The following is a 9,339-nucleotide window of genomic DNA, read 5'->3' as shown; positions in this document are numbered from 1 at the left end:
CAAGTACAGATGTTATGTAAGGAGTTACACACTGAAAATTCTATTCTTAAAGTCTGTGTCTAGGGACTGGTCACCAGCAAAGGTGGAAAACAAGTTTGCTGTCAGACAAGAAATGCTTATTTAGCTGGCTGTTTACAAGTAAATAAAATATTCTATAGTTCACAATGGATCTCCTTTCACCAGACTGAACAGAATGTTAATGAAGGATTGTAAAAACTTCAAAGGTAGAAAAATAACAGGAAGAAGCAAACACGGGGATCAGGGTGGATGAGACCCAATCTTGAAGTACTCATCAAAGGTTGCTTGAGTATATTGGGGAACAATGGAGACACCCTGGCATCCCTCACTGAGAAAGTGAATGAACAGCACATTTACTTCATGAAAAAAGGGTCACAACCAGGCTTGGCTGAAAACTCTGGAGAGAATTTTGGGTGAGAAAAGCTGCTTTAGACGGGAGGTGAACCTGTTAGTTAAGTTTAGTTTCTAGAAAGTGTGTTATGATCTTATATGTAGCCATTTGTTTCCAATATTCTTACTCACTATCACTCATTATCACTTGAGTCTCTAATGTTTGATAATAAACTTATTCTTGCTTTCACTATAAATATATCTAAGTGCTGTGGTGTTAAACAAAGTTCTGACCCTGAGTTGAATTGTATGAGCTGGTGTGTACTGTTATTTTGGGGACAGTGGGCCTGGTAATTCTGTGAGTGTTCACTGGATAAGGGGATGGACACTGTAGGAATGCTCTGGGGACTCAAGGGTTGGTGTGTGTCTATCACTTACATGCGCAGAGAGAGCAAAGCCTGTGAAGACCTAGAAGATCCTGCTTGTGCTGCCAGAGGCTGGTGCTTTCAGGGAGCTGATCTACAGCAGGCCTAGAAAAGACTCCCTCATGCTGGTTACCCCTGGGGAGCATCACAATCATCACACAATATTAATTTAATTGTCTGTGTTGTAAGAAAAAGGCCCAAAGCAAAGTGAGACAAACGATTAGAGAGAGAAAATGATACAGTCAGAACATAGCATCTCAAGATGTGAAATATCATACAGAGCCATAAAATTGTCCTCATACAGAAGTGATAATTCACTCCTTTCTCCATATCAACATAGGTCCCTGTACACATCACCATTCCACAGTTATCTATTAACCCAAAACCTTTGGAACTAGACTGTCAGTTTACAATCTACTGCGAGTATAGGAAAGAGGGAATAGCGATTCTGAGAAGCACAGTTCACTTGCAGGCTCATTCATTGCTCCAGGAAGGAAAGTAATCCATTACTGATTTAGATCAGTAGTAAAGTATGCCCCCTCAGTATCAACTCAGATGCATTGGCTGGCACAGTGGGGTGAGTGAGAATAGGCAATGGAGGAATGTAGAGTTGCATTTCACAAACTCTTATTAGCCTTATGCAGACACACAGGGCAAGCCACAATCTTGTACTTAACCAGTAAGAACTTTGGTTTGGTGAGCTCCATTACAAATAATTGTGGTTGAAATAAAAGATACATTCCTAGTAAGTTAATTCTTCATGTATATAGTATGTTTTTAATGGCAGCACTATAGTAAAAAGGAGTTTGGTTATGAGATAGTCAGTGAATTAATAGACATCTTGAATAGAAGATAGTGACTGATTATTCTATAAAGGTTGCTGAAGACTCTAGGGTAAGATTCTGAGGTGGTGTATGTTGTTGTAGCTCCATTAAAGTCAATATAGCTATAACAATTTACCCCAATTTACCCCCTCTCTGCGTTTAAGGTAATCATCACTGTAGGAACTGAACGCCAGATCAGGCCTCAATTCTGCAAAGCAGCATATGCTCACAGTCCTTACTTGCACTGAGTTCCATTGGTTTCAATGGGAATCCTCTTGTGAGTGAAGGCTTGCATGTGCTGTTTCTTTTGCAGAAAAGAGGTCAAAACCATGCCGCATCATCTTGCCTCCCTTCCACCACCACCCTTCCCATTTTGTCCTATATCTGCACTAATGCAACATGACAAACTGAAAGGCAATCTCTAGAACATTTTGGGCTGTTTTAGAGAAATGAAACAATTTTGTTTTATTGATCTTTCTAAAGGATCTGTTTGATCAACCTTAAAGCAGGATGTAGTAGAAATGTCAGTTCCTTAAACTGTATTTCATGATTTTGAGGCTATGTTATAGCAAATCTTAAGATATGGTCATAGAATACCAATGCTATGGAGATCTGTAGTCATTACATTGCTCCTGCAACACGTCTGTTATACAGAGAATCTGTTTTTATAAGCATATAGACTTCTTCTTAATTTCACTATTATCATTGATATAGTGCCAAATGTATGCTTGCTGTGTTAGATATCAAGACGAGGCCATAGCCTCTATAGCAAGCAAACTGAATAGTTAAAATATAGACAACAGATTGGTCAGGAGGTGAAAAATACTGGGCAAGAAAGTGATTGAGCTGCTGTAGTTTTCATATTTTCTTAGATCTACTATTTTACCTTCTCTTCCCCCACTCCACCCTTTTGGTTTGGTTGTTTTCATGAATTCCAAGTCTCTTCTGCTGTCCCTCTGGCTGCTGCTCCAATGTCCCTACCCAGTGCTATCCTACATCAACAATCACCTCCATCTACCCAAACTACATTTGAGTTTAGGTCTGAGTTACATATAAGGAAAAAAGGAAAAGACACAGCCAAAGCTGCACAGATGTCCCATGTGACATCTGAGTGCCAAAATCAGAGACAGTGCCCATTCCAACAATGCTGCAAGACTGGTAATTGCAGGCCCACCCCATCCTGATCATTGGGGTACTCACCCCACCAGAGATGGCTTGAAATGCTAATGGATGCTTACTGTTCATGTTCCAGGCCCATGTGGTGTATGAGCTCCTTCAGACAGGTAGAGCTCTGTTGCAATAATAACTTGAATGATGCCAGCAGAAAGAGTGTCTTATCCATTAGTATGCATCCCTGAAGGACATCACAGGTTTCCCTCTCCTCTTGTTTAATTAGAAGCTTCTATCCATTGTTCCCTTAATTCCCTTCACAAATACACACATTCTGGACACAAGATCTATTTCTTGCCACAGGATTGAACTTTCTTTCCCCCAACCCACTCTTTGCCTTCCTTCACCATTTTGCATGTTTTAGGAGGTTGGGGAAAGTGTTGTGGAGAAGCTCAAAAATGGAACCTCTGGTTTTGTACCTGAGGGTCCCAATAAAATGGCTTTGCAGAGGGCCCCAGACTTGTTTGTACAAGTTATGCCAGATGGTGTGGTTTCTTCCTCTCCATGATATCTAATCACATCTGCTTCCCCCCTTCTTTAGCAGTGGGAAGCATTGGGACTTAGAAACAGGATACTGCTTGTCTTGCCTACCCTTCCCCTGGCTTTTACTGCTTCTCAGTAGCAAGTCTGCATTTTTAATCCATAGAAATAAACCAAAAAATAGTTAAAGGAAGGTCAACATATAATGCAAATTGCAGCACTTGCCAAACATGGGCAATAGATTAAGTGCCTGACTGTGGTTGAGAAGATTGTAGGCTTGACTCCTGTCTGACTTATCACTCTGCTGCTTCTGTGTTCACAGCCTGTCTTTGGCATGAACCGGGGGAATGGCTGGCTCAGGAGGTAAAGCAGCACCAACTCAAACAGTCCCTCTTTCCAACCCATCATGTCCTAACAAGGAATGTGGGCCACCAGGCAGCTCCAAAATGTCTAGGCTGGGCCTAGAAAATGGTCAGCTACCTCCCCAAACACAAAATTTAGTAGGTTGGATGAAAAATACTAGCACAGCTACTTTCTCCACAGCCCCACCCTGCCAAAAGCATTACCCTTATATCCATGCATATTTAACTTCAGTTGGTCAGATGATAATGTTCACAAGGTGTACTACAATCATATAGGCCCAAAGCTGAAATTCCAGATGAGGTCCCTTTAACTATAATTCATCATTTATATTTCACAGTTGTGAATTTGAAAATCTATTTTACGGTAAGACATTGGTCTTTCAGTTGTGCAAAATCACCAATTAAACAATTCCAGAGCTTATCAAAATATGGAAATTACAGAATCTCATTACAAACTATATAACAATCAACTGAAAATGTTTAACTCACAGTAGGGAATGTTTAAAATCTGACCTATTGCTTCTACATATTGTGCAAAAATACTGTAGATGGAACTCTAATGAACCCTGTTTTCCTGGCTTTCAGCTTGCTCTGCTGCTCTCAGTAGTGTGTTTGCTTCTTTATGTAATTGTCCAATTTTTCATCTTATAAATTTTATATACAAGTATTCTTGCTTCCCTCTGAAAATTGGTTTAGTTGTAGGGAAAGCTATATCCTTTAATGTCCTGAATATTTTGGAAATTGTATGAAGTACCTCAAATGCTCAACGTACTGTAAACTTTTTCAAAATTCTGATTATTCCTTTCATAATTATAAATACAGGGGTCTTTGATTCTGTTGATGTTACACCATTTGTTTTTCATACATTATATATGGCTTTTATAGGTCACCTTATATTAACTCCTCTCACATTGCAGTCTTTCATGACTTATTCCAACACATTTCTTTCTTTACAGATCTCACCTTTCCTTAATAGTTCCTGTGGCCTCTGGAGTCCATCAAGTTGCCATACTCTATCTTGCATTCAGGTTCTGTCATTTTAATAACTTGGAATCTGTTTTTCACCCTGGAATATATCATGCCTTTCTTTTTATTGATCTTTTCTGAGCTGATATTTTCTGACTTTCCCCAGGTGGTTCACTTACATTAGGGTTACATGCTGATCAGGTACTTGGTGAGCTGCATGAAGATATACACACTAGAAAAAAGCATATTGTGACATTCTGTACCTCGTGGAAACACCTTTCATCCCCATGTTCATCCTTATAATATGATTGTATGATATCTATTACAAAGTTTGTCATGTCAGGTGTCTTCGGAAGGCTCATGATGTACTGAGCATTGTTGTTATGGTAATGTCATGGTAATAGTTGTTATAGTAATGTTATAGGTTGTAATTTCATTTATATAGTTATGAGGCTGAAAATATGTCCTCATGGCTTAAAGCAAGCCCAGGCAAAAACTCTCCAGAAGCACAGGGGCAGTTCACACCTCATCAGGGCATGTATGGGACAAACCCAGCACAGCCTCACAGGAACAAAGGACACTGTCATACACAATGACAAAGGATCTGTTGGCCTCTCAAGTGAGTCACACACACCCCTTTGATCAGTTTTTTACTGTGATGAGGTAATGCTCACCTGACTCTGAAGGGCGGAGGGCAAAGCCAAGAGGGAAGAAAAGACATGAAAAAAGGGAGAGATATTTGTCATGCTCTTTCTGTCTCTTCCACCTCCATCTGCAGACATCACCACCAGCTGACTGACGCGCTGATCAAAGGGAAGAGCCTGGCTGAAAGGCAAACCAGACAGCCTATGGTGAGAAGAAGCATCTACATTTGTAAGGGCATTGAAAGTGTTAAGATCAGCTTAGAATGTGTTTTGCTTTTATTTCATTTGTCCAAATCTGACTTGTTATGCTTTGATTTATAATCACTTAAAATTTATCTTTCATAGTTAATAAATTTGTTTGTTTATTCTACCTGAAGCAATGTGTTTGGTTTGAAGCATGTCAGAGACTCCCCTTGGGATAACAAGCCTTGTACATATCAATTTATTTGTTAAATTGACAAACTCTTATAAGTTTGCAGTGTCCAGCAGGCATAATTGGATACGGCAAGATGGAGGTTCCTAGGGTTATGTCTGGGACCGGAGATATTGACTAGTGCAGGGACGGGCAAACTTTTTGGCCTGAGGGTTTTGTAAATTGTATGGAGGACCGGTTAGGGGAGGGGATTGTGGCCCAGCCCCCACCTTCTATCTGCCCTGCCCCCAGGACTCCTGCCCCATCTAACTCCCCCTGCTTCCTGACAGCCCCCCCTGGGACCTCTGCCCCATCCAACCACCCCTTCTCCCTGTCCCATGACTGCCCCCAGAGCCCCTGCCCCTGACTGTCTCCTGCTGCCCCATCCAACCGCCCCCCTCCCTTCCTGACAGCCCCCTGGGACCACTGCGCCCATTCAACCCCCTGTTTCCCCCCAACCCCTATCCACACTCCCACCCCCTGACCACCACCCTGAACTCCCCTGCCCTCTATCAACACCCCTCTTGCCCCCTTACCGCGCTGCCTGGAGCACTGGTGGCTGGCGGTGCTACAGCCACGCTGCCCGACTAAAGCCGGCCCACGCTGCCACCACCACTGCCTCCGCTACTACGCAGCACACAGCATGGGTCAGGCAGGACTCTGCAGCTGCGCTGCCCCAGAAGCTCCCCGCCCTGCCACCCAGAGCACTGCAGCTGGCAGCGGAGTGAGCAAGCTGAGGCTGTGGGCGAGGGGGAAGAGCGGGGGAGGGGTCAGGGGCGAGCCTCCCAGGCCAGGAGCTCGGGGACCGGGCAGGACAGTCCTGCAGGCCGGATGTGGCCCACAGGCCGTAGTTTGCCCACCCCTGAGTTAGTGTCATTTGGTTGCAAATAGCTGGGAGCAGCTTCCATGCCAGAGGCTGTGTGTGAACAGCCCAGGAGTGGGGGTTCTCACAGCAGAGCAGGGTAAGGCTGTCTCCTAGAGTCAAGGATTTGGGTGACCTAGTAGATCACCGGTCCAGTAACACCAGAGGGGAATGTCACAGTGGCGCAGCAAGCAGGGTATATGTGCAGCTTGTTACTCCAAGAGAAGTTCACAATTTAAGCACTGATATTTGTGATTTTAAGTGAGTCTTATGTGCACTGACTAAGAACAGTAAGGAGGGAGGTCACAGTTTTGTTATTTTCTGTTTGTTTATTTCGGGTGAGGGAAATAAGCACAAGAAGCAGGGAAATGACTATCAGTGAGGCGGCTACAAAACTAGAGCTGGCCAGACTGGAAGCTGCAGAGAAGGAAAAGGACTGTACGTTTCAAATGTGGCAGGCAGAAATGAGTCTCAAAGAAGCAGCTGTGGCCTGGGAAACTATGGAGGCAGAGGCGGAGGCAGCCAGAGAGGAGGCTGCACACAGAAGGGCTATGGAGGCAGAGGCAGCCAGGGAGGAGGACACACACAGAAGGGCCATGGAAGAAAGAAAGAGAGAGAGAGCGAAAAAAACAACTCAACCTGCTACAGAAGCAGAACCAGAATGCCCCAACTCCAACGACTCCCATCACTCCAAAAATCCACAAATGGGAACACTTATATCCTGCATACAGTGAAGAGGATGATATTGCTGAATATCTGACTACCTTTGAAAGGCTGTGTGTAATACATCAAATCCCTGATGATAAGAGAGTTCCTACCCTGATTGAAAATTAACTGGTAAAGCTCAAAATGTATTCAATGGAATGCCTATTGAAGATGCTTTAGACTATTGTAAATGTAAAGATACCGTTTTGCAAAGTTTTCAGATTAGCCCTGAAACATATAGAGTTAAATTTAGGAATCTTAAGAGGGATATTGGTATGAGTAATGGAGAATAAGTAAACAAAATGAAAGATTTGTTGGGGAAATGGGTGAGGGGTAAAGAGGTGGCAAGTTTTGAGGGAATGTTGGATCTTGTTGCTCAAGAGCATTTCCTCAGCATATGTAAGGCTGATGTAAAGCAATGTCTATAGGGAAAAGATGTAAAATCTGTGGATGAGATGGCTTTTTTAGCTGATGCCATTTAACAAAATCAGGTGTCTATTGAGAGCAGGCCACAGAAAGGTCTAAACATTATCTTAACCAAAAATATTCCTCTAACTCGTATCCCAAATCTCCTGTAAAAGCAGAAGAGCCCATAAGGTGATCACCTCAGAAATAAATGCCCTGTGCTAGGAGGAAGCAGGCAACCAATAGCTCATGTTAGTTCTGCTGTTCTCAACACAGAACCCACCCCCCCCAAGCAATTGAAATCTATCATATTAGTTTTGTGAGGTTAGCCTCTGCAGAACCAGATATGGTGCATGTTAAGGCTGTCCAAATTTATGGCAAGGAGTACCTGGAGCAGAGGGATACAGGGGCCTAGATTTCTCTAGTTAAGCAGAGTGTGGTCCCAAAAGCCAGAATGTTACCTGGCCAAATGGCAGAGATTGTGGGGGTGGGCAAAAGCAGATTCCTTGTACCACTAGCTAAAATTCATGTGGTCTGGGAAGATTTGGAAAGTGCTTTGACTATGGGGGTAATGGAACACCTCCTAATCAACCTGCTCCTTGGTAATGATTTTTTCCGTGTAGCTCGGGTTAAAGTATTTGCCTGCAGCAGGGTGTTTTATGCTGGGACCCTGGAGGGAAAGGGTAAGGTCTCAGGAACTGCTGAGAGAATGGGAGAGTCTCCTTGATTCTTCTGCAGCAGGGAGAAGCCACATGCTTCCAAGGGAGAGGGTGGTTGAGACCAACTCCTGCACTGCAGCTGGAGGCAACACCACATCAGGAAGGGATGGGGGTGTAATGCCTGCCAGGGAGAGAACTGTCCATGTTGTTAGTTGCCAGCAGGTCGCAGCTGAACCAGAGACAAACCCGGCTTTAGGGAGCATAAAGCAATGTGTCCCAGAGGAGATCCCAGAGAAGGGGCAGGGAATCTCAGAAACCACTGATGTGGGTGAGGATTCCTGTGACTCTGTAACACAGGGAAGCAGTGTTCTTCCAAGTATGGGAGGGGCTGAGACTAGCTCCTTTCCAGCAGAAGGCAATATGCCCTCAGGCGCAGGGACAGGAGAGGTGTTGTCAGTGATTAAGGAAACTGTCCCAGTTGTTAGCTGGCAGAGTTTTGCTGATGAACAAGAGACAGAATCCTTCCTACGGAGGGGAAATATGTTTTAGGAGGGGGCCCAGAGGATGAAACTAGAGAAGGAACAGTGGGGGTATAGGAATGTCTCCTCACTAGTCACTTGGGGCAGGATGCCCAGGAACCTAGGAGGATAGTTGGGTCAGCATCTGTGCACCCAGGCACTCAGCCTGTGACCCAGGTTTTGAGAAGGAACTGTGTAACTGACCTCCTGGAGGGGAGTAGTCACACAGTTGACTTCTCAGGGACAGAGAAAGGGGTAGCGGAGGGTACCCCAATCCAGGTTGCAGTTTTTCAGGATGCTATTTCTGATAAGTTTTTGGAAAGTAACTGTGTCTCTTTAAATCAAGATGCAGTTCCAATGCCTGTGATCACAGAGGAGTTGGGACCAGGAAATTGCCAGGTGGTAGTTTGCCAGAATACAAATGACCCAACTGACAGACAAGGGTATAGCAGGGCAGTCACCCTGCTCTGTTTTGGAAGGGGTTAAAAACAGCCCTAGGAAAATGCTGCCCTGGGGAGCCAATCACGAGCAGGCATGAGGCAGCCAATCGGGGCCCAGC

The sequence above is a fragment of the Mauremys reevesii genome, linkage group 5 (genome assembly GCF_016161935.1).
Source record: "Mauremys reevesii isolate NIE-2019 linkage group 5, ASM1616193v1, whole genome shotgun sequence".
Lineage (NCBI taxonomy): Eukaryota > Metazoa > Chordata > Testudines > Geoemydidae > Mauremys > Mauremys reevesii.
This window is presented reverse-complemented; position numbering follows the sequence as displayed.